Source organism: Furipterus horrens, unplaced genomic scaffold (assembly GCF_987537825.1).
Source record: "Furipterus horrens unplaced genomic scaffold, mFurHor1.1.pri manual_scaffold_10, whole genome shotgun sequence".
Taxonomy (NCBI): domain Eukaryota; kingdom Metazoa; phylum Chordata; class Mammalia; order Chiroptera; family Furipteridae; genus Furipterus; species Furipterus horrens.
The window spans coordinates 74,369,964-74,394,338 of NW_028327180.1; the positions used below are offsets into that span (position 1 = coordinate 74,369,964).

General features: G+C 54.6%; 1 protein-coding gene and 1 long non-coding RNA gene across 4 annotated transcripts in view; both read right to left on the reverse strand.

Annotated features, from left to right (window-relative positions):
- The window catches only part of CXXC5 (CXXC finger protein 5), a 33,282-nt gene extending 24,026 nt beyond the window's left edge, over window positions 1–9,256 (reverse strand). The window contains exon 1 of one of the 3 annotated variants that reach the window (XM_090288198.1): window positions 8,716–9,256. The gene's annotated coding sequence lies outside the window, so the exon portion shown is untranslated. Of the gene's footprint in view, window positions 1–8,550; window positions 8,634–8,715 lie in introns of those variants that run through there. The other 2 variants (XM_090288199.1, XM_090288200.1) reach the window with 2 other exon arrangements.
- Window positions 9,257–18,844: 9,588 nt separating this feature from the next.
- On the reverse strand, window positions 18,845–23,930 carry LOC150000700 (uncharacterized). The gene is made up of 2 exons (XR_016513531.1): window positions 23,812–23,930; window positions 18,845–18,966 (listed from the first exon to the last, which is right to left on the reverse strand). It is a non-coding gene; the product is annotated as an uncharacterized LOC150000700 (long non-coding RNA).
- Between the last annotated feature and the right edge of the window lie 445 nt (window positions 23,931–24,375).

Genomic DNA, 24,375 nt, shown 5'->3' on the forward strand with positions numbered 1-24,375 from the left:
AATTCTAGACCACCAAGATCTGACACTAAAGGTGCCCAGCTAACCAATTTTCCATCTAGCTTTGGGGGAGCTGAGAGGCTGGGTCTCTCCCATCAGGGTCAACAGGAAGTGGACATGAGGTTGGCGTGGGGAGCAGTGGGCCTGTGGACATAGCTGGTCTGGTCCTGGAGAATGGACCAACTCCTCAGGGCACACATGGCCATAGACAATGCAGATGGCGGGAAGCCCAGCCCTCGCCAGAGCAACAGTGGGTAGCTAGAGGTTTGTGAGCCCGCACCCCCGACCCTGTAGCTCAGAGGGAGGACGGGCGTCAGGTCAGGGCTGGTCTCCCTGCTTCTCAGGTTCCAAGCCAAGCTCCACGCTTCACCTTCCTGTCTTCACCACCCACTGCTTCCTCCTCCCACCAGTCCCCTCACCTCTCAGGTCCCAGGCCAGCCCCAGCTCAGGCCAGCAGGCAGCCAGCCAGGACAAAGGCTCCCAAGCCCATTTGACAGATGGAAAAACTGAGGTCCAGGGAGAAGATGTGACCTGCCCCAGGAGCCTACTGGTCTCTGGCCACATCTCTCAGCCCTATCCCCCACCTCACTTCCCATGATTCTCTATTTGGCCAATGATCTCTACATATCAGTCTGACCACAAGCATGCCTCCCATCCCAGTGTCTGTTGAGAGCACTCATTCCCACAAGTAATCATCTGGTCATTAATTCATTATTTCATTCACCCAACTGGTCAATCAGTCCATCTCCTCACTATATGCCAGGATCCTTGACAGGGATATGGAGATCTCAAGAAGGAAAGAAAGTAAAGCCTGTGGTCACCACGCATTTAGGTAGTCCCTGCTGTGTGCCAGGCAGCGTGGAAAGTGTAGGAAAAGCTATATGCAGACCAGGCCTGGCTGTCCTTATGGTGTTCACAGACAGGCAAGGAAGAAGGTCTCTGCCAAGTCCTAATTCCACTTGTCAGTGGCATGACCTGGGGCAAGTCACAAACTCCCCAGTCTCAGTTTTCCCATCTGTATTTAGGGATGCTAACAGCACCCAACTCAATGGACTACTGTAAAGATGGAAGGAAGTGAAGGCTAGAAACACAGTGCCGGTTAGCTGTTGTCATTACCAGTTAACTTATTACTGTTATTGTAATAATTGGGGAACAGCAATTGATTAGAGTAGCAGCTAGAGCTCTTCAAACACTTAGCTGGTGCCAGGCACTGGGGGAACAGGAAGGAATCATTGCCACAACCGACTGCAAGGCTATCAAGGAGCAGGCTCAAAGTCCCATAAGCATCTGATGAATGAGGGAGTCAATGACAGGAGGCATGGCCCTGCCTCCAAGGAGAGTACAATCTAGCATGTGTCCATGCATGGTGCACATATATGTGTGGACACTTAGGTGTGCACATGTATGTCCAAGCGAGGGACTTGGGAGTTCCAGCAGAGGGCAAATTATGTGGGAGAAGAACAGCAGTACAGGGAACACAGCTGCTCATACCTGGTCAGGCCCCCTACAACCCCACCCCACCCCACCCACCCCTACCAGTGATCATGGGATGTGGCAAGAACAAGGACCAGGCCCAGTGGGGAGAGGCCCAGAAAGATGCTTTACATAGTTCTGGCCACCAGATTACAGGGCTAAGATAGGCCCCTAGGTGACGTGGGGGGGCACCACCAGGTGTTGGCCCACACGGATCAGGCCCTAGAACTCCCACTTTATGGCTATACTGTCACCACGAATAAGCATTTCTGCTGGCAAGCCAGGAAAGTCCTAGGAGGTCAGTGGAGGTCACAGAGAGGGGAGAGAACAGTGGGCCCAAAGGCCATGTGGGGTCTGCTAGATGGGGGAGGATGGGTACCAGGCTACCCCCAGGGCCACTAGGCAGGCCTGGCTCTGCCGTGCTCGGGCCGGCAGCTGGAGGGGAGTAAATATAGCGCGGGGCGTCCCGGCCACATTCCTGGGAGGCCAGCACAGCCGGCCTGCCCGCTGCTCTAGGCAGAACACAGCAGCCAGGGCCCAAAACTGCCACTGCCCTCTTCCCAAACAAACAGAAAAATAAATAAAACCAGCTCTCACGGCCAGCATGGCTGGGGGGAGGGGGCAGGAAGGGGTGGACCCGGGAGGGGTGAGGCAGGCAGGCGGACCAGTCGCTGAGGTTTCTGTTCTGCTTGGGAGGAGAAGGCCAACAAAAGAGGAAAATGGAGAGAAAGGGCAAAGAGATGGTCAGAGATGTGAGAGAAGGGGAGAGGATGAGTATGAGAGATGGAGGGTATGACAAGTAGAGGTGTCAGGGACGCAGGTCAGGAGGGACAGGGAAGGTGTCAGGGCCAGCTGGGGGAAGTCAGAGGCAGCCTCGGGTCAGTAATTCAGCAATTCAGCGGCAGGCAGACAAAAGGGGGCCTGTGAGCTGGGGCAGGGGGCTGACTCCAAGGGCCATGAAATATTAAAGAGCCTAGGCCAATGAGTGACAAGAGGTCATAGAAATAAGGAGACTAGTGAGGGAGATATGCCCCCCCGCAACTAGGGCCCCCCACCACCTGTCCCTCTCCACCACCTCCAGCAGAGCCAGTCTCCCCAGCTTTCGTCCTGCTGTGGCTCCTTTCAGTCTTTCCACCCACAGAGAGGACAGGCTGAGGGTGGGAGGGGCCATGGGGATTAGTGATGGCAGGGGACCTTTGCAGTTCCCTCTTCCCTCTGGCTGATCTGTGCGCAGACGGCCTTCCAGAACAGCCGGCCATCCTAGCGAGAAGGCCAGGAGACCTGTCAGCACAGCCGCTGCCACAGTGCCTCCTGGGGGAGGAGAGGGTAGACTTCCAGCTTCTTCACAGAAAAAAATCAAGCAAGCCACCACTTTCCACAGAGACCAGTGGGGAGGGAAGGCCATGCCTCAAAGCTCAGCTGAGCCAGCAAGTAAGCCAGAGAGTAAACCAGCCAGCAAACCAGCAGGTCATCCCTTAGCCCTCCTACCCCACCCAGGCCCCATTACCAGCCTCGAGACCTTGGTCAGTCCCCTCATCCCTGAGCCTGTGTCTTCACCAGCCCCACCCCACCCAGGCTTGATGTGAGGAAAGAAAGAAGAAAGCAAGTAATATGTTGAAAACCCGCTGGGCAGCTGAGGCCAAGCACCTGCATGCAGACAACCCTCCCAAGCCTCTTTGAAATCAGGCCTATTATCAGTCCCATTTTAGAGATGGGGAAGAGAAACTCAGAGGGTAGAGTGATGTGCCCAAGGTCACACACCTGATCTTTAGCAGAATGGAGACCGAAACACTAAGTGTGAGCCACGTGTTCTTTTCTTCCTTTTCACTGGGGCACATGAAGTTCTCTTCACCATAAAAGTCAACTTTAATTGAATGCTGACTGTGAGTTAGCCACTGAGTCTAGGCACTACATGACAATCCTTGCGTCCATCTGAAAAATGGTCTTGTGCACCAGGTGCTCCTATTATCCTATTCCAGGGACAAAGAATCTACGGATCATAGAACACAAAGGTCATACATCGAGGCAGTGACATGACCAGGATTTGGAAGTAGGTCTGACTCCAGAGCCAGAGCTCAAACACACTTGTCTGGGTGAAGTCAAGGGAGGGGGTAATGAGGGCTCAGTAGAGGGGAACTCATTGGTCCCACTGGCCCCTAGAATGGACACCATGAAAAGGTCAAAAACAAGGTTACAACCTCTGTGCCAGGGGATGGCCAGCAACTGCTCTGGGAACACAAGATGGGCGGAGCCTGTAGGGGCAGGGCTGAGGGCCCTGCCTAGGGACCTGGAAAGAGTGATTTGCCTTGTCTACCCAGAGTCTGTGTACCAGATAACAAAAGTCCCCTCCCCAAGTGTGGGCATACTGAGGCTAGTCCAAAAAGGGCCAGCAGAGTCCTGTCCTCTTGACTGCCAAGGTTCCAAGTTGAACCCCAGGGCCCTTGTGCCAGGAACTAATCTCACCACCACCCCAAGAGCCCCTAGTGTTGGTGGAAGGAGGGCAGGATCCCCTCCCTCCCTTCTAGGCCCTTCAAGCCCAGAGGGAGGCCAGCATCAGAAGCAGGAAATGAAGAAGAATTTGCAATCTAATTGAGCTGGCGGGGGATTAGGCGGCAGAATGCAATTACAGGGGCTGGAGCAGGGCCAGGGGCACTGACACCCCAAGATGTGGCCTGGTCCAGGTGACACCCTACTGGGAGGGTTGGGAAAGGTGGGTAGAGAACTGCAGGTTCCAGCCCCATTTAACACCCAAAAGCAAGAAGTTTTCCTGGGAATTCTCCCCTAGGGAATAGGCAAATAGGAACACATGTGCTCGCAGGCTCTGCTCATGCATGTATACACATGTGTTCATATTCCCAGGAAAGCCCCACATATCCATGTTCACTTGCATGGGGACAGACTCCCAACCAGCAGACACAGAGCTCTGGCCCTTTGTTGCCACTGGCTCCACCAAAGGCAGGGGGCTCAAAAAAAATTACACCCATGACCTTAAAATCCTTTTATTCCTGTAATCACAGGCTGCCATCGATGTGGATACGCACTGTCACCCCGGCCCCAGCCTGTCTCCCTCCTCAGCTTCCCAAACTCCCAGCAGGCAGGCAGACGGGGAAGCTGTCCAGTTACTGCCAGGGAGGACAGAGGAGGGAAAGGACAGGGTAGGAGAGGCCCGATACTACAATCATACTGAGGGTCTCAATCAGTGAGGGAGAGATTCAGAAAAACAGGCTGGACAGAGATACAGAAAGAGAAAGGAACACAGACACCAGACACCAAAGACAGACACAGACCAATGCCACACGGCTCAGATATGCCCAGGTTCACATGCACTTTCCCAGTTCAGATATACCACTTTGGGAGTGTCAGACACTCCCAGATTAACAGGCATATACAAACACAGATATACACAAATCACAAACATACACTCCACAAAGTTCCAAGCATGCATACATAACTCAGAATATTCATATTCCCAAATTCACAAATGCAATGCACATACAAGCAATTCCAAGTTCCACAGATATACATGCTCAGACTCCTACACCCCAAGACAGACAAACATTCAACACACAGGTCCACAGATATACATGTCTTGAGTCATAAGCACACACGGCGCCTAGATTCCCACACCCCAGGCCAACAGACTAGATCCACACAGCCTCATCTAGCAGCTGACAGTGGCTTTGGCTTTAAAGGGCCAGGTGGAATGGGGGCCAGTCTTTTCTCATTGCCTGCAGCCTGGGAGGGGGGCTCAGAGTTGGGGAAAAAAAGGGGGAAGCAAGAGGAAAACAAAAAAAAAAACTTTGAGTGGGATATTCTTGTTGGGCAGTAGCGCGTGAGTAACTAGGGAGGTTTTTTGTGGTCTGGTGAGCTCCAGCTATGAGTGAGAGTTTAACTATTAATACTCTTAATCAAGGAACACACACATACACACACGCACACACACTCACGGCTAGGGGTTAGAATGAGACCAGGTGATGAGGATAAGAAAGGGAGAGGCCAGAAAAAAAAAAATGGAGAAGCTCCAATCAGGGCCTCAGGAGGTGGAGAAAGAGGGTGGAGCTTCCACCCTGGGCCTGCCTCCAGAGCAAGGGCAGAGTCAATGATTCAATTCTGCACTTTCAGAAGGGTGGGGCTTTGAGACATAGTAGGTGCTCAATAAACACACATTGGGTCAATTAATGAATAAGACAATTACATATAAAGGTCAGCAATAATAACAGTAATAACAAGTGAGCCCCATCCCTTCCTTGGCCAATTAAGGCATGCTCCGGAGCGCCATGCTTGGGAAGTTCTGACTTCATGATCAGGCCTCCAGACAGGGGCTCTGGGAAAGCAGGCCTGGGTCTGGCTCATCAGTAATCCCCCATTCTTCTACCCTATCCTGCACCTTGGAAAGTCAGTTGACCTCAACCCAGACCATACTCCGCCATTCCAAGGAGAACCCCATCTCCATTCCACCCTCCCAAATTAACTAGATGGGGTCCTAAAGAAGGAGGAGTATTTAATTACCAGAGATTTAGTTCTTTATCCAGATGCAACCCTGTCCACCCCATGCACATTCCCATGAGCCTCAGTTTCACACTTAACGAATGGGTAGGAGGCAAGCAAAAAGCCGGGAAGAGGCAGCAAGAGTTGGGGGGTCAAAGCGGGAGCTCACAGAACATAGGCCTGCTTGGGCCTGGGCCCTGGATGCAGAATCCTCCCCTCCCCTTCCCTTCCCCCACCCAGCCCAGCCCAGCCCAGCCCTGTCGGGTGGACATTCCAGGCCTCACGTGATAAAAGACGAGGCCGCTGGCCCACGGGTAAGTCAACAGGCTCTGTCGCGCGAGAGATAGGAGGCCCGGGCCAGGGTCACCTGCTGAGCCGAGAAAACAGCCGGACCCAAATACACACACATAAATAAGGCGCCAACGGACAGCCAGCCAGCCAGCCAACCAGCCAGCCAAGGGTCTGTCTTCTGCAGAGGAACCTTGGAAAAGGAGGTGGCATGGGGGAGGGAGGTACACGGCTGGTTAGAGGCTTCCCTGGGAGAGCTTCGGCTTCTGCCAGGATGGGGGGTTGGGGGGCTTCCACCAAGATCTCCAGAGACCAACCTCCCTCAGCAGTTCCCACCCTTCCCAGGGCAAAAATCACCCCCTCTCCCTCCTCCCCAAGGAGAGAGAACAATTTCCGTTCTGGGAGGGGGGGTGACAGCTGCAGAGCGGGCCACTACCCCCCCCCCCCGCCCCCAGCTCTTGCTCTCATCCAGGGAAACTGCTAAATCAACACTACGCAGTAGTAGGGAACGCCGGCCTCAGTCTCTCTGCAGCGCTCTCAAAAAGGGGTTTGGGAGGTTTCGTTCGGACCCCAGTTTCTGGGTTTCCCACGGCGTTGAAACCCAAAGTACGGGGTCTTTTGAGAGGGGTACCAAGGCAAGCTGAGGCCAATACATCCCGTAAAAACATCTAATTTAAATGCTCTCAATTGCACGGAGGACACCCCGCCCACCCACCCCCCCGCCTCCGCGGGCCGGGGCAGCTGAGGTGGCGCCGGGCGTTCAAATAGCGCTCCAAACAAGCCCGCAGCAACCGCGCACGCAGCCCCCGCCAGGCGGCCCCAGCGGAAAACTTGAAAGGGACTTCGCCGGCCGCCCTGGGGCAGCTCGGGCGGGGGCGAGGGCTGAACCATCACACACGCCCCCCTCCCCAGCGCTTCCTGCGCAAATGCGGGGGGTGGGGGTAGGCCGGCCACAAAACCGAACAGAACCCGCGGCGCGGAGGAAGACGGAGGTCAATAGGGTGGTTCTCCGAAGGCCCCAACAGCCCCCCCTTCAATCCGAAGACGCGACTCTCAGACCACCCAGGGTCCAGGGGGCAAAGTAGGGCGCGGCTGCCAGCCCTACAGACCCGTTTCGCAGGAGACAAGTAAGAGTGGGTCTTTCCGGATGAGTGTCTACAGAACCCCCCGCCCAAAACTGCCGGTGCCTCCTTGAAGCCCGGGGCACCAGCCCAACTACACGCACCCCTTCCTATTCCTGAGAGGAAAAAACAAAATGCAGTCTTGCTCCCTCACTGGGCTTCAGCTCTTCTGACAGGTCCCGGAGGCGGCCCCCCATTTAAAAGCTGGGGTCACTCACTTGCTGTCGATCCTACAAATAAACAAAGCCAGGCGCACCCCGCGCTCCCCGCCGGAAAGCAGCTCATTCCGGGAGAGGACAACTTCCCCCAGCAAGAAAATTAACACATTCTTCTCGCGGCGGTTCAGCCCCTCGCCCTGGGGAACACAAGGGGAGGGGGATTCGGGGCCGAACTTCACGGGTAAATGTGGGGCCAGAACCGCGAGGCGGGCGCCTGGGACACCAGCCTCCCACAGCTCCGCAGCTAGAGGAACACCCCCATTCTCCCTCTCAGGTTTTGCGAGCTGCTTGGCCATGCGGAGCTCGAGAGACAGCCTGAAAGACCCCCCCACCCCACCCAAGGCTGAAGAGGAAGGGAGAGAAAGGCGCGGTGCGGGGGAGGGGGGGCGTGATACTTTGACGGAAAAAAAGGTCAAACTTGATCAGCCCGCCAGGCACCCTGCGGGCAGTCGGGGAGAGGAGCCGGAGGGGAAAATGTGGCCTCCACCCGCTCCAAGTGGAGGGTAGACTCAGCCACGCGTGGTCCAGGGCACTCGGAACAGTTACCGTCGCCCCCAAAACACAGGGCTGCGAGTGGGGTCTGACGGGGGAGTACGCGCCGGGGATCTCCAATCAGCCGCCCCCGCAGGCGGAGCGCCAGCTCAACCCCGGGAGGTGGGGACCCGGGCTCCCGCCACCCCAACACCCTCCAGCTCGAGTACTTGGGGAGAGGACAGTACCTCGCAGGGAGAGTCCCAGCCCCAATCCACGGAGCCCAACCCGCAGTCCCCGACCCTAAAACCTCTCTTTTTGTCTGAACTCAGTGATCTGCGACCGCGCCGACTGCGGCTTGGGTACAGCGGCGGCCACCGAACGATCACAGGCGCTAGGGTTCTCAGCCTCCGGGGCTCCGGGGTTCAGGCTGCGGGCGTCCCCCGCCCCTCCCAAACACGGACCCTTCCTTCCCTGTCCCTGGCTCTCCGCACCTGAACTTCGGGGGAACCCGCGCCGCCAAACTTTCCGCCGACTTGCAGCGAACTCCGGCCCCGGCCGCGCACCGGGCCCCGGGGGAGGAGAGGGAGGTAGGCGGGGAAGGGGAGGGGGCCGGCCTCCGAGGGGGGGTCGGGGGAGGGCCGTGGCCCGACACCTACCGGCTCTGAGTCGTCCAAGCCGCCACCGCCGCCGCCGCCGCGAGGACGAGGGGGAGGGGCGGGGCGGGGAGCTGCGCTCCGCTCTGGGCACCGCCGCCGCGGTGCGCTCCACTCCAGCTCCGCCGACCGCCGTGCCCGGGTCCGGAGCCGGAGTCAAGCTGCCTTGGCTGGCCCGAGGCGGGGAGGGGGGGGGAGCCTGCAGCACCTGCCCCTCCTCCCCCTCCCCGCGGCCCAAATTAAAAAACAACAAAAAGCAACTAATCACCCCAGAGCAGAGCGCGGCGCGGCGGGCGGAGGGCGCAGGGTGAGGCGCCCGGACTCAGCAGGCGGCGCGCATGGCTGGGCGCGGGCTGGGCAGGGCTGGGACACTGGGCCCGGCTTCGGGGGGTAAGGTTCGGCAGCTCTTCTCGCTAAGCTCGGGCGCCTGCTCTCGCTGCCACCGCCGCCTCTGCTGCCGCCAGTGCCGCCGCCTCTACATCCCCGTTCAGGCTCCGCCGCCTCAGCCGCCGCCGCCGCCGCCGCCGCGCGCCCGCCCGGGCAGAAGCTCTGAACGCTGCCCGGGGGCTGCCGGCAAAACCCGGACCGGACTCACCGCTCCCTCCTCCCCCACCCCCCCCACCTCGGCTCCCCTCCCACCTCCCTCCGCCTTCCTCCCAGCGCAGCTCTGGCCACTTTGACGCCGCAGGCTCTGAGACCGGAGCCGCAGCCACTGCGCCTCGAGCTCCCCGCGCTCTGATGACGTCGGCCCAGGTTCAGCGCCCCAGCGTGCCCCGTCTTCACCTCTTTTTCCAGAACTTTACAAAAATAATAAGAGGTTCTCCCCCGTTTTGTGAGGAGTGAATACGCTTGGACACCCACCATACGCTTAAATCCGCCGTCCCTCTGCCCCCTGTCTTCAGCGGGCCGCGAAGCTACGGGGACCAATAGGGAGGGTTTGGCCGCGCCTCTCGGCTCAGGTGCTTGTAGGTCCCGTATCTGCAAGCGGAGGGCTCTTGGAACTAGACGAAAACAGCCCACCTTCCCAGAGAGCTTTCCCGGACTGGGTGGGCTCTGGCTCTCTGGGAGAAAAGGGGAAGCGATTCCTGTCCCCATTTCACAGATGAAGAGACTGATCCAAGAAAGGATGCTTTGTGTCCTATGCCGGCGCCAGTCCAAGCCCTGAGTCCTGGGGCTATGGCCTCCACATTGTGGTGCCTGTGAACTCCCAGCCTGAAATAGTGCCTGACTTAAAGCAGCACTCAACAGACTCCGGTTGGAAGAGATAACAAAAGCCCAGCGGGTACAGATTTTAGGCCTGCCAGCATATCCTCGTTCTTGGTACCCCCTCCATCTGCCCAGGTTGAGCTAATGACATGGCAGAAGTCCTTTTTTGCCATCTCAGGGACATCTCAGAGTAAACTCCTGGCTCCTATAATCCTAAACTGCAGATAATCCCAAAGTGGAAAGTTTCCGCAATTCTGTGGAATTTGTGGGGTGTGGGTTAGGGTTCCTTATGCGAGGCAAAGAAATCAGACCCCTAGACCCTGGTGCAGGGGGCAGGGAAGGGGAGGAAAGCCGCTGGGGTAGTCTGCCTAGAGTTAAGCAATTGCAGACCTAGATCCATTGGGGCCCAGAAAACAGGGAGTTAACTGTGGCCACTCGCCTGCCTCCAGCCACAGGCGGGCCTGGCCTCCGTGGGAGAAGCGAAACCAGCTCCCACCTCGCTGCTTCCTCTCCTCTGTGCAGCCTGCCTATCTCTGAGGAGGAGACAGTGGAGGGCCTTGACACAGGGGTTTCTGGAGGAGCAGATGCCTGCTCACCCAGCAAGTCTTCTAAATCTGGCAGTGGGACTGTGACCTAGCCAGGGGGTAGGGGAGTGAGGGAGGTGTAAAGGGCAGAGCTCACCTAGAATGTGTTTGTTGCCTCTCTACCTCCTCCTGACCTAGGCCACAGGGATCGGCCCCTCCCTGGACATCATGGGCACCTTCTCCCTCCCTTACACAAATTTGGAGATGTGTCCTCCCTTAACCATGCTCAAGGAATGGCTTCCTAGCGGAGGTGTTTAGCCTTCCCTCTCCTCTCCTGCACCCTTCCTCAAAGTCAACAGAAGCCAACATACTGTGTGAATGAAAGCAAGGTACTTGCTCTGGGAACACAGTTTTAAGGCAAGTGAACACATCCAGGTAATCACCCCTAAACTGCTTAAAGACAGACATTCTAGGCCCCACACTGAGTGTCAGGTACCTTGTTGGCACTGATTATACAAAGAAAAAGGAGGGAGGGTTCCAGTTCTAGATGCTGCAGGATCTCCAAACACTTAACCCACCACCATCTACTTTTTTTGGGGAAGCTGAAGCACAGACTGAGGCGGCATCTGTTTCCCAAGAGTTCCCAGCAGGGCCTAAGAGGACTAGGACCCAAAAATTAAAGCACAATCCTGCAGAGCTCTTATAGCTGAGGGTCAGTGCAAAGTCACGTTTGCACACCTAAAAGAAGCTTCATGCTGGCACCCCTGGGGAAGATGGGTAGTAGCTTCCACCTTAGAGAATTACTATTAATTATCCACTTTTTTTTTTTTTTTTGAGACTTCTGTCCCCAACTCAGAAGAGGAAAGCCAAGGGGCTACAGGCTGCAATGGAGATGAGCCAGGTGATCCCAGTAGTGACTTTCTTGGAGAAGGGATTTTGGCCTATGCCTGGCCCAGTTTAGAGAATGGATCCAGGAAACTGCCCCTGCTCTTAGATATTAAGAACTGGAGGGAGATCCATACCCTCTCCTATCCAACCCAGATATTAACCAGAGAGGGGCAGAATTGTCCACACAGAAAATGCAACATGAACAGTAAATGTCATGTGCAAGCCATCCACACAGGACTCTCCACCATAACACATGAAATAAATGGGGGACACCCAGGAAGGATTGGGTGTGAGATCTGGCCTTGGGGGAAGACCGTCCAGCCCAGTCTTCTTCCATAAGAAGTGAAGCCACCCTGGTTCACTATTTCCCTCCTTTCTCCCTGCCTCCAAAGAGGAATATTTAAGTTTCGTATTGTTATTCAATCAATCAGCTTAGATTCAGGAAGCAAGTTCCTTTAAGTGTCTAGCATCTTTAGGGGGCGGGGGGGGGGGATTGTCCTCTAGGTAGAAGTATGTCAGTAGTACCCTGCATCTAGCTCTCCTGGATCCTGGTTATAATATCCATGGCCGCATTTATGAAGCCAATACGCTGGGCAGGGCGTTGTGCTAAACAGCTAAGGTGCACTATCTTATTTAATCCTTAATCAACCCAGCAGTAGCATCATCCCAATTTTTCGGATGAGGAAATTTAAGTGAAACTGGCACCAAAACTGTTCTCATAACCTCTGAGATTTGCTGTCCTAGTGAGGCTTCTCACATACAGATCTGCCCCGGGGCTCACCTGCTTCACCTCCTGTAGTGATTTCTCAGAGCCCAGAGGGTTCAGCCCAGCCCCCACCCCACCCCACTCCCACCCCAGCTACCTGGCCTGGCTTCCCTCGCCAGCTCTGTGCCTCCTTGCAATTCCTGGGCACTGCTTACCACCACCACCCAACAATAGTGGATCCCTCAGACACTCCAAAACTCCCTCTTCAAATTTCCATGGCTTTGCACATTCCCTTTGCCCAGAAGGGCCTTAATCAAGCTCACCTCATGAACTCCTCACTGAAGAACAATAGCATGTGTCACCTCCACTGGGAACCTCTAACTCCCAGCTTTAGTTTGGTCCATATCTACAGGACCACCATTAGCATTTGTGCAAATTAGAACAAACTGCCCCTATGGAGCAGACATAGGTACCCCTTTTGGCTGCAGGTCATGAACTCTCTTTCCATCTCCCTAACTTCCTTTGCCAGGGGCCTTTTTGCAGTGCATGTGCTGATCAACTGTATGCTGTAGCCAGGCTTTGGGGTCCCTCATTTATTTCTCTCCTATGGCCACAGTGACCACATTGCACAAAAATAGCTTTTATTTGCTCACTTGTCTCCCCATCCCCTCACTACCACCACCCATGAAAATTCTTTGAGGGTAAGGGAAAATCTCCTACCTGCTCTGGGCCTGAAGCCTGGCACTAAATAGGTACCAGTGACATTAATTGTAGCCAACATCTTTCTGAGCACTTACTATATGTCAGGCACCACATTAATTGCTCTATGCGCATATGCTTATTTAATCATCAGGCTCAGACACCTGCTCATGGTTACAAATAGCAAAACCAGGATTTAAATCCATGTCTTGTCTGAGAGATCTGCCTTTTCCACAACTGCCATTTATCAGCTAATGTCGGTCATTGATTAAACATCCAACGACTGGGAAATGGCTGCATGGAGAGAAGTGCAGGAGTTATGGTCTCCAATAAAGAAGGCCAACCAGAGCCTGGCCTAATGTCTACCCCTTTTGGGCCATGATTCCCCTTACCCCCACTGTATCAAGAGGATGTGAACAGGGTCATTTGAAGCCCTGACTCAGCTCAGTTTTCAGTGGGGTCACACTGGAATGTGTGACCTCAACCAAAATCCCAGGGCAGGCCTGGGGGTGAGAACATGGCAGGGGAAGAGACATAGGCCCAGGTCTTTGGGGTCTCAGCCTTCACAAACAGGTCATTGGTCCTTAGATCTCCCAATACCTGTCCCCATGACCACTTAAGGGACAAGAGAGCTGTGGAACTAGAGGGGAAAATCAGAAAAGCCAGGCCTGTCTCTTAGGAGGCCAAGGCTCCTCCGTCTCTGAGAAGTCAGCTTGGTGGCCCAAGCCTGGCCCTGAGCTGTTTAAATGGGAAGAAGGGAGGAGGGCTGAGGGGGGGCTCCAGTTCTAGAACCAAATGATCAGGGGTGGGGGGATGGGGGTGCATGAGGCTGGGAGGGAGCAGAGACCAGGCCAGCACACGCACACTCACACTCCATATTCCTCCTTGCTCAGGCACAGCTCCACACATGCCACAGACCACCAGACACAGCTTCATTCACTGCCAGGCACAGGGAACTCAGCCTGTAGGTGGAGTGAGGACTGTTTGAAGGGCATGCGTCTTGCCCCTGACAGTAACCCTTGACTTTTCTGGGAACAATCGTGGTTCAACTGCCTCTCCTGTGGTAGTGGGAGTGCATGTTCCAGAGGCCAAAGCTGTGGCTCCAGAACCCTGCCCCCTCTTTCAGGAAGAGGGAGGGGCCTGGAGGTAAATGTACGGGTCCTGGGGGAGGGGAAGGGCACGCTGTCCCTAAACTGGAGGCCCCAGACCAGGCCCACAGGGAGGGGAAGCGTTGGGCATCCAGAAGCCAGCCTGGCCTGAAAGTGCCCTACCCGGACCTGCAGGCTAAGGTGGGGTGGTATAGGGAACGCTTGCTGAAGGTAGAAGGGTGGGGCACAGCCTCCCCTCACAAACAAGGCCCCAGAAGGCAAGGAAGGGTGTTAAATGTCCCTCATACTGGGACTTTTGAAAACAGGACTGAGCCTCTCTCCTCAGACCAGGGGCCCCACCCACCAGCTCCTACTTTGCCTTCTCCTTCAGATTCCTGAGAATGGGGTGCTCAGACAGTGCCTGGGGGTGGGCCGGGAAGAACTGCTCTTTGAACTGGCGGGACTGGTTCTGTGTCTAGCCGCCTGGGAAGTCACGGGTTGCCAGCCAGGCCTGGGAGGAGGGAGGCCTCAGGAAGGGGCCCCTCGTAAATCGTTAACTCCCACAGCTGCCACCTCCACCACCACCACTGCCGGTCCCCAGGAGCCCCACCCCCAGTCATGACTGGCCCTCAGAGCTCACCCCCAGGCCAGAAGTCAGAGGTTAGAGGTCAGAGCCAGAATTCCCAGCACCTAGGCAAGTCTCTCCCCCAACTATTGGGGGGGGGGGTGGTCAGGGAGAGTATCTACAGGAAAGGCACTTTTAAGTTTAAGCTTCTCACCCTACTTTGCCCTCCAGCCTTCCTGCCGCAACCCTAACCTTTGGGTTAGGGGAGAGGGTCTGGAGATCTGGGGGCCTCCTGGGGCAATCCCTGGGCCAGTCCCAACCCCATCAGACCTTTATGCTCCTCAGGGAGATAATTATACCAGTCTCACCCACTCTACAGAAAGGAGTATCACCAGGACTAGATAATGAATAGGTTGAACAAAAGAACTCGATTCTGGTCTGAATTGGGATAGGACCCTCAGCATTGTTCCAGCCCTATTTCCTGGTGCTGGGGTCCTCCTAGAGAAATACTGTAATAAAGGCTGCCTTTCTGGAGGCATTGTGCTAGCTAAGTGAACTCTCTACCTGCTTGGTAATCTGTTTAGCAATCACATACCCATTTTGCAAATAAGGAAACTGGGACTCTGAGAGGAGAGGTGACTGACCCAGGCCCAGGCTGACAAGGCCAGGATCTGAACCAGTTTTATGCACTCAAGCATAATTCTTGAAGGGTTCTCTGCTCAAATTCCTAAGCCACTGGTGAGGAGACACCCTAATGGCAAAATGGGCTAGATAATCCCCCCAGTAGGGTATGTGTGTGTGTGGGGGGGCTGATATGGGAGGATATGTGGGGAGGAGACTGGCAATGTCCCCCCTACCTCTCTGTGAGCCCCTCCTCCAGGCCAGCTGCCCCTCAGGTCACATTCCCCTCACGTGCTACCATGGGGGAGGCTTGGCTGCTGCTCCCCAGACCCCCAGGAAGAATTCTACCCTGAACAAGCTAATGACAGAGGATGGATGGTGATGCTACCACTCTTTTCACTAGGTACACATCTCAGAATTGAGGAGACAGACCAAAAAAAATCAACTTTTAATCAAGGTTGCAGATTCAGAAAGATTCATAAGTGAAATGATTCCCCGAGGAAATATAAAAAGTTACTTACGGTATGGCTAAATTGGGCATGCTTCAATCAGGGGCCGTTGAAAAATCATTAAGATATACAAAACGCTTTTTTAAGATATATGTGAACTTTGTCAGGAGCGCTGGCCACTGTTCCAGTTAAGAGATCAGGCCCCGAGTTGGCTTGGCCTCCAGTGTCACCTCCTCCCACTCAGACCCACTGGCTGGGGAAGTAGAGAGGAACCCTACCTGCCAGGCCCCAGGAGCCACTGCCCAGAGGTTACCACTGCTCCCAGGGGCCCAGAGACTCTAGCAACAAAGTGGAATAGAAAGGATTAGGTTTAGGCAGAACTTTTTAAGTGTGGCTTGTCCCTCTTGTCAACAGCATATTGGGGTGTGGCAGGGCAAGAACTATGTACTTCCCCTGAAAAACTAAAGAGGGGACTCCCTTTCATTTCCCATGACTCCTTTCCCTAATCCCTGGGTCAGCCTGAGGAAGTGGGCACCATACTTGGACACAGAAGGACCAGAATACCCTTTTAAACTTGTGTCTGAGGGCTTTGCCTTGGGGAAGTGGGCAGGTCATTCTGTTTGGTCCCTCTCTTCAGGGAACACTTAGGGGAGTGAACCACCCCAGGGGTAGTTTTCAAGGATGATCACTAGCTTTTGAGAGAAGATTCTCCCCTCTTCATTTCTCTGGTGCAGGCATATTATCTGAGGTCTAACCCTCCTAGCCTGTAGCTGTAGGGCTTGTTCTGCTCCTTGCTTTCCCCATGCCTAGGGCTTTCAAGGTGAGTCTGGGCTATTAGTGAAACATGGAGGGTCTCTGCTGAATACTGATCACCCTCCCAATTTTGTGCAATCCCGGGGCCAGGGACAGAGTTAAGGTCTTACTCATCTCCATTCTTGGTTAAGGACTGGTACCCCAGTTGGTGTTAAATGTTTACTGAAGAACAGGGAGAGAATTAGGAGCAGCAGGCAATCTGCCCCATGGGAGTGGGTCTGGAGTAGGAAGACAGGCCTGAGGCTGGCAGTGGACTGTAGCAGCAATGCCTGGACCCCTTTTCTTAGGACCATCTGCCTAGATAGCCCCCTCCTCCATCAAGTCATCCAGGCAGGCAAGAAACTTGAGCCGGATGGTGGCGGCCACGCTGCCTTGTGGGTGACCGGAACCCGATCCTGGCCAGGCCGAGGAGCTCTTTTAAACCCCAGTCGCAAGCTGCCACCTCAGCCAGCCGGGGCCATCTCTGGTTACAAAGCCACTGCCCACCTCCCAGACACTTCCTTCTCCCCACCCAGGGACCCCCTAGGCTGGTGCTGTGTTCAATGTGTTTTGCGGCAACCCTGTTCTCAGTAGGCCTTAGTCTAGCAACTGGCACAAATGCTCCTCTCTACTTCCTCATCCTTGCCCACTTGGGTACCCTCATCCTTCTACCCACAGAGGGACCACACTGACCTGTATTCTGACTGAATCTCCCCCGTGGATGAGGGTTCTCTTCCCCCAGAATAAGGGCTCACCCTGAAATGTTGGGCCCTGACTCTGCAGGGGCTGGAGCATGCAAGCCAGGATAGGATGGATGCTGTCTAAGGAAAGGAAGCAGGTTAGACATAAGTAGGACTTCCCAGTAGTGAGAATGAACACTAGAGAACTTTCCCTCACCTCACTGCCTGCCTGCCTGCCTGGGCAGGAAGGAGATGACTGCAAAGGGAGTCTGGCTCAAGGGCTGGTGGGCCAGGGGACTCGGGGACCATTTAGCGAGCCCACAGTGCCTTTCTCCCTCCCTTTCTTGGAGGGGACAGCTTGGCACTCAGGTAGCCCAGCTGTCAGCTGGCTGAGCCTCCTGGACTTGTGTCCACAATCCTTCTACTTTGGGCAGTAGCCCCCACTGGCTCTGAGGCCTGCCAGCCCCACCCCCAGCCCAACACCAGCACAGAGGGGGGCAGCAGACATTGCCAGGACACCAAGGGAAGTAAGGAGGCTGATCATCCATGCTGGTTTCCCCCAACTCAAGCTGGCTGGACAGAAGGCCATCCAGGCAACCCGAGTACCCCCCACGGCTGTCCCCACTCCCTCAACCCCATGCTGTGTAGTCCAGCAGTGTGTTGTTGGCACCACGCCTAGTGCAGCTGAGCAGACACCAAGAGCCCTGCCATTGTAAGTATGGTTCCCTCCAACCTGGCAGTTGGGACCATGGGGCTGAGGGGAAAGGGCATCACCCATCCTCCTGGGTCTGAGATAGTTGGGGACAGGGCCATTTTGGAAACTTCTTTGGCATTCTCACAGGTCCTGGCTACCCCCCAACCCAGGGGGCTCCTCCTCAGGTAAGACCTGTGGTTCTCAGCTATTGCTGATTTTACCTCCCAGGGGACACTGGCCCATGTATGGAGACATTTTTGGTTGTCATCACTGCTGTTACTAGCATCTGATGGGTAGGATGCTGCTAAACATTTTACAATGCACAGGACAAAGAATTAAATAACCCCACATGTCAACAGTGCTGAGGTTGAAAAACGTTGGGAAGAACTTCCCTGACTCATCTGGGTAGGAGGCAGGAGATATTCTATACACATACACAAGGGCCAAGGCTCATCACCCCCCACCCCCACAGGCAGAGGATCCTTCTGACATTCTGGCTTCAAAGGCCCCTTATGGCCTAAGGAATGAGGTATGCAGCCTGCCTGCTCACCTACCTAGTCACCAGCCTCTGAGATTGTTAGAAAGTGTGCCCACAACATGGGAGGCAGGGGGAGGAGGACTGTCAAAACTCTTTATCTGCCATGGAGGGGGGACTCAGACATATCCCCACCTACCAGGCAAACCCTAAAGAGGCATCTTCCCAAGAGGGCTCTCCTCAAGCATAGGGGCTGCCCTGGCCCTCCAGATCCATTCCCAGAGGGCTGGCCCAGCCTGTGGCTGGTTAGAAGTTCTGGCCTCCTCCTCCTCATTTCTCCACCACCTCCCATTTCTATTTAGGAGGCAGCCATGGTGGCTCGGCTCCTGTCTCTGGTTTCCTAGGGAGCTCTGCTGAAGCAGCCCAGCCTCCGTAGGTCCATCTGTCAGGGAGGCTGTTCCGCCCCATCGATTGCTGTTCCCAGGGGGCTGTGCTGCTTGAGGGACCCAATGTGTTGGCCAGATAGGAGGGAACCACACGATAAGAGGGAGTGGGGGCAGCTTGGCAACAGGCAGAGCTGAGGGGGGCTGACACTTCAACAAGAAGGAACAAAGCTAGACAGGCATGAGAAATGCAGAGGGCCAGCAGTAGCAAGGCAGGAAGCTGGCTGGAATGGCCCCTGAAACCAGCCGGTACCATCAAGACCCAGTTTTGCCTTTGGACACACCAAACTCCCACTTGCGGGGACAACAATAGGTGACATTTATTGAGCAGGAACAGAGTGCCCAGCACAGGACTGGGGGCTTCGCACATCCCTGCTTCCGTTTGAGGCTGGCTTCCATCCAAAGCAGGTGCTGTTATTCTTCTCTGATAGAGGAGAAATAAACCCAGAGAGGTTGCAACACTTGTCAGCAGCCACACAGAGGAGCTGGAGCTAGATTTGCAGGCAGGTCAGCCTGGCCCAGGGCTGCGCCCCAGCCCCAGACAAGACAGCCAGGCCTAGGGGGAGGAGGCGTGTCCACCCAGGCAGGAGGCCCTGCCCATCCTCCCCATGGAGCCACCTCCTCCCCCGGGGCACTGTGACATCTGCCCTGCTTCCAGGCCCCAGACAGCTGCCCAGAGCCACGTCAGCACTTCCACTGGGGAGCCTGGAAACTGACTCTGGCCCCTGGGCAATGGGGGACCAGGCGGGGCTACCAGTCCCTGACTGGGTAACTAAGATGAGAGGGTGACCCACTCAGCAGAGCAGGCTAAGGATCTTGTGACCTTGGGCCACACCTCTCTGAGCCTCAGTTTCTCCTGCTCACCTGTGCATGAATGGGTGGTGGGTAGCTGCAGCTTTGGGAAGGGGACACAGTAGCATCCTGGGTAATAGTGTGACCAATTGTATGATGTGGGACTGCCCTGGGCAGCCTGTGACCTGCACTGTTCACTGAGGCCAGGTGGTCATGGGGAGTGCTGCTCATGGGGGTGAGGGGGAAGGTGAGGAGGTGTCTGTGCAGTCTGTGCCCCCACACTGGCAGGTGGAGGCTAGATAACCGGGGCCTCACGGAAAATCATTAGCATCTGTTTGGGACACAGAAAAGCTAGCTGCCCAGCCCCCCCGCCCCCCCTCACCAGCTCAAACTGGTGTGACAACATACACCCACCCGGGGAAGGAGGGGGCCTTCAGGCCGTGGGGGGGCGGGTGAAGGGGGGTGGGTGGCGCACATCCTGGCATGGTGGCGGCGCTCTGATCCACGCTCTGGCCGATCCAGGCCAGTTTTTGGTGACGCCCGCACTGGCAGCAACCCAGGGAGTGTGTGGAAATGACACCGCCAGGGCGGCAGAGATCCCCCCTCCTGACATTGGCTGGAAAGTGGAGCAGCTCGTCAGGGACAATCAATGGCGATCGATTGCTGCACGGCTCTGGCGGACGGTGCGGGGGAGGAGTGTCGGGGGCTGAGGTCAAGCAACACACAGACCCACAAAGGGGAACAGCAGCAACAGAGAGGTCACACGGACACACCATCTGTACAGGGAAGCACTACTATGGGCCACCACCACCACAAAGGAGACACACTTACCACAGGCAGCTGCAGGGTCAAATGGTTCACATGGATACATACAATAGGGTCACAAACACACAACGATACAGTTTGTCACACCATCACACAACCAGGACCATCACACAACCAGTTCATTTCACCACAACAGGGCCTCACACCACAACAGATGACCCTACACTACACACCCACATCACCAGTAGAGAAAATGAGTCATACATTCCACTAGCTGGTCTCAATCACACAACAGTAGGGAGCTCTATATTATGGCTGCACAAGGAAGTCACACAACAAAGCAAAAGTCACACAGCCAAATTATACATAACCACCACCATCTCAAAGAACATTGTCAAATGGGTATCACACTATGCAACAATACAATTGTGTCCCATACTGGCAACACAATGAATCAAGAGCCCAAATATACAACAGAGACACAATACAAGTTGTACCCCAGCAATTAAAACACAGATGCAGCTGTTATCACATCCCTCAACATGAATATAACGTAGCACAACAAACACTGTGGCACAGGCAAACCAACATTAACTCAGTGCCCAGCACCTGGGTAAGGGCTCAAAACAGAGGGTCTTGGGATCATCACTAATGCTTATATATTAGTAAGTTATATTGATATGACTACCATTATTATGTATACCATAATAATCTACCATTACACACACCTTGGAAACACAAGTGTCACAAAAACAACTCACACTGCTGCACTCACCCACATAGTGGCCACACATTATCACTTCCCCTAGTAAACAGCCATAACGGCCACACACACTCTGGGACTCTGGTGGGGAAACCACCCCCAATCCCTCACCAGGTGCATAGCTACTGACCCCATTTCCTGCCACTCTCAAGAAGTTTTAGAACACAAAGCACCTTCCTCCCAACGGTGATCCAGTTACATGGTCCCAGAACCTCCCATGTAAACTCCTTAAGCACCATCCCTAATTAGTCACCCTATTCCATTATTTCCCCAAACATAAACGGAAACATCAGTTCTAGAGCCCTAAGAAAAGCCCTCTCTCTAGTCCAAATCCAAAGCAGAAAACAGGACTACAGTATTTCCTGATCTCAGTCATTACCCCCCAACCCTCATTCCCATAGGACCAGACTGTCATTCCTTCAACACACCCTTATAGGCCACTCCTGTGGTTTCAGTGTAGGGCCAGCTGGGCTGTAGCCCTTACTTGCTCCAGTGAAGACCTGGGTCCTCTCAGGGGTTCCCAGGAATCCCTTGCAGCCAGGGAGCTCCCCCTAAAGGTTTCACCTGGGAAGACTTCCAACATTCCCTAGTTTTGCATGGTTGTGTGACCCTTGGCTATCTCCCCAAACTCTTATGTACCAGGATCCCAAATCCTGTCTGTTGATCCAAGACTCTAATACTGCCCACCACAACTATGTGCATGAGTGCACATGCACGCATGCACACACACACACACAGGCACTCTTTAACTAAGGAGAGTTGTAGGACCACTAGTTGGCCTGTGACCTATGATGGGAAAGAAGGAATCCTGGGCTGTGAGCAATGTTACAAATCACCCATGGCTCACCTTGCCCTCATCCTTCAGGTAGGTCTGGCAAACAAATGGGGGAAGTCTGGCCTCTCTTCACATTACCCCCCAACACCCATGGCTGGAGACCACCTTTCCAGGCTTTTATTTATCAGATGGGGTAGCTAGACTCCCCTTTTGTCCCCCAAGAGCAGCAGATGGACAGACAGACCCTAGGCAAGGACACACAGGCTGTCTAGGCATATCCATTCAAATGCCTATCCATTCTGTTTGTGGATACACTTAAAAACCTTGCCAAGTGGGTCCCAAAGAGGCCCTGACAGGTTTCCGAGTCCCTGGGTGTCCAGGAGCTGGTCCTGCTCCAAGAGTAGCAAATCTCTGTCTACACAGGAACCCAGGAAACAAGTCCCACTGTCCATGTCCATCTCCCTGAACCTATAAGCACCCATAGCCACAACCCTCTAATTTGATAAGGACATTTCCCACCAAGCATTGCCTATGGGCTAGGGAGGGAGGGTGGCATTTCCTACATGAGAAAACTAAGTAAAGGAGAAATAAATTGGTTGCCCAAGAATATACAACTGAAAAGTCCTAGGCCTGTGATTCAAACCCAGACTTGACTCCTGTTCCTCAAAGGCTATACAGCTTAGGCTCACACCCACATGCATAAACACTAAGGAATGTTCATGCTCACAATTCTCACACTCTCACAAGTTCCTGCACACATGGGCAGCCCCCTCCTGCACAGACACACACAGGCAGTCCTACACTCTCCCACGCCTGAGGCCTGTCAGCCACATTCTCCACGGCTCCCTCCCTCCAACAGGGACAGGGGCAGGCAGGAGTCCACATTCCCAGGTTTCCGCCCTGACCCTGACCCCCCTCCCCCCAACTCAGAGCACACATTCCTCCTGCTGCAGCCAGATAACCAGCCCCAGGGGGAGGCCTGGAGGAAAGCAAGGCATTCTGGGGGCCAGGCTGCTGGCCCTACTCTGGGCTGCCTAAGCCCAGCTCTATTGCCTGAATCTGGCATGGTAGGAACCAGCTTTCCTTGAAAGGAGCCCCTACTCCTCTAGCCAGGCTGGAATCCAGGCTGCCCTCCTTATTCCAGAGACTTTCTTAGGTCCAGAGCTTCATGCTCCAGAAAGGGCCCCAAAGGGGTCTCCTAACTCACCTTTTGGATGTAAAATCTCTTACAAAGTTAGAAACTAGAGCAGGACCTGGGGAACTCCCAGGACTCCTCTCTCCCTCCCCTCTTATAAGAATTGCAGCAGGGAAAGCCTGGGTTCCAGGCACCAACAGCCCCAAGGCAGCTTTCCCCATCTGGGGGTAGTGGGGGTTAATTCTCACAGCTCTGGTTGGGGTATAGCCACTTGGCAAACTCAGCAGATCTGGAGCTATTTGCATACCCAAATGGCCAAGTCTGGAATTTCAAAGAATTCCCCAAGAAGAGGCAGCTAGCTTAGGGGTAGCGGCCCTGGAGTCTCATAGTTGTTGCGCTGGAAAATTGAGGAGCCTGAGACCCCAAAACACAAGACAGATTGAAAAGGACAAGAGAAGAACCTTTCCCAGGCTTTATCACTAGCCTCCAGTTCTGTTCCTCTAGCCCCCAGGCCTCCATCCCTCAGGGTATAAGAAGCCATGTTCTGGTTTCCCAGAGTAGGTGGGCAGGCAAATGAGATCGGGCTAGATGGCTGGGGTCACAGGGACTGCCTAACTCTGGGGAAAGGCAACAGTGGGTACCAGGCAGACAACTGCCAAAAATATGAGATCCCATTGTTCACATGAAGCAATGAAATCTTTGCCCTCATGCAACCTGCAGCAAAGTGGGCAAAGGACCTGGCCTGGACCCTACTAATTTGTCCGGTCTGGATCCTACTAACTTGTCTATGGCTGCTATATCAAGGCGGGGAAGGTAGGGATGGGATGGGACTGGCGGCTTGACACTTCTGGCAGGCCTTAGGCCCCAATACTAACCTGTTTCCCGCCTGTGAGTAAGCTTATGAGGGAGCCTCACTGAGCTAGGCACTGGCCCATCCAGTTCTGGATAAACCGTAAACAAAGCCAAGCCCAAACAGGCCTCCACACCCCAACAAAAGCCCCTCTCAGGTTTTATCCAAGCGGATTTACTGACCACCCACCTCATGGCTTTTAGTTGTGGGTCACCACTGCCCTCTGCTGGCTACTCAGGCACTGGCATCCACTCCAAATGCATTTCATATACATCCTCCATCAGTCGGCACAGAAACTTCAACCTATCTCTCACCTAAAGTCAAGCGGGTGTCAGGGCAGGATAAGAAAGAGTGAACCCATGGACACAGTGTGTCAGAGGAGAAACTAATAAGGAATTCAGCACCCCTAACCAAAATTATACCTGAAACTTGAAAAGAAAGTGCCCTTTCTATCCATCTTGGAGGTTGATTTGATCTCACCCTCAGGGAAACAGTACCAGACCCTATAACCTTCCCTTATGCCCTTTGTCTTCAAAGAAGGGCCAGATTGAGATGATCTGGAGCCATCCTTCCAAAAAAGGATGAGAAAGCTTTGGTTCCCCTGGTTGTCACACTGCAGCAGGTGAATGGAAGTCCTGCATGTCCTCTGAAACAAGGTAAGCTCCTCTCAAGTCTTAGTGCAACACCCTGGAAGGACCCATAACTTTTTTAAAAATGGTTTTATCAGTTCTAGAGAGGTGGGAAGGGAAAGAG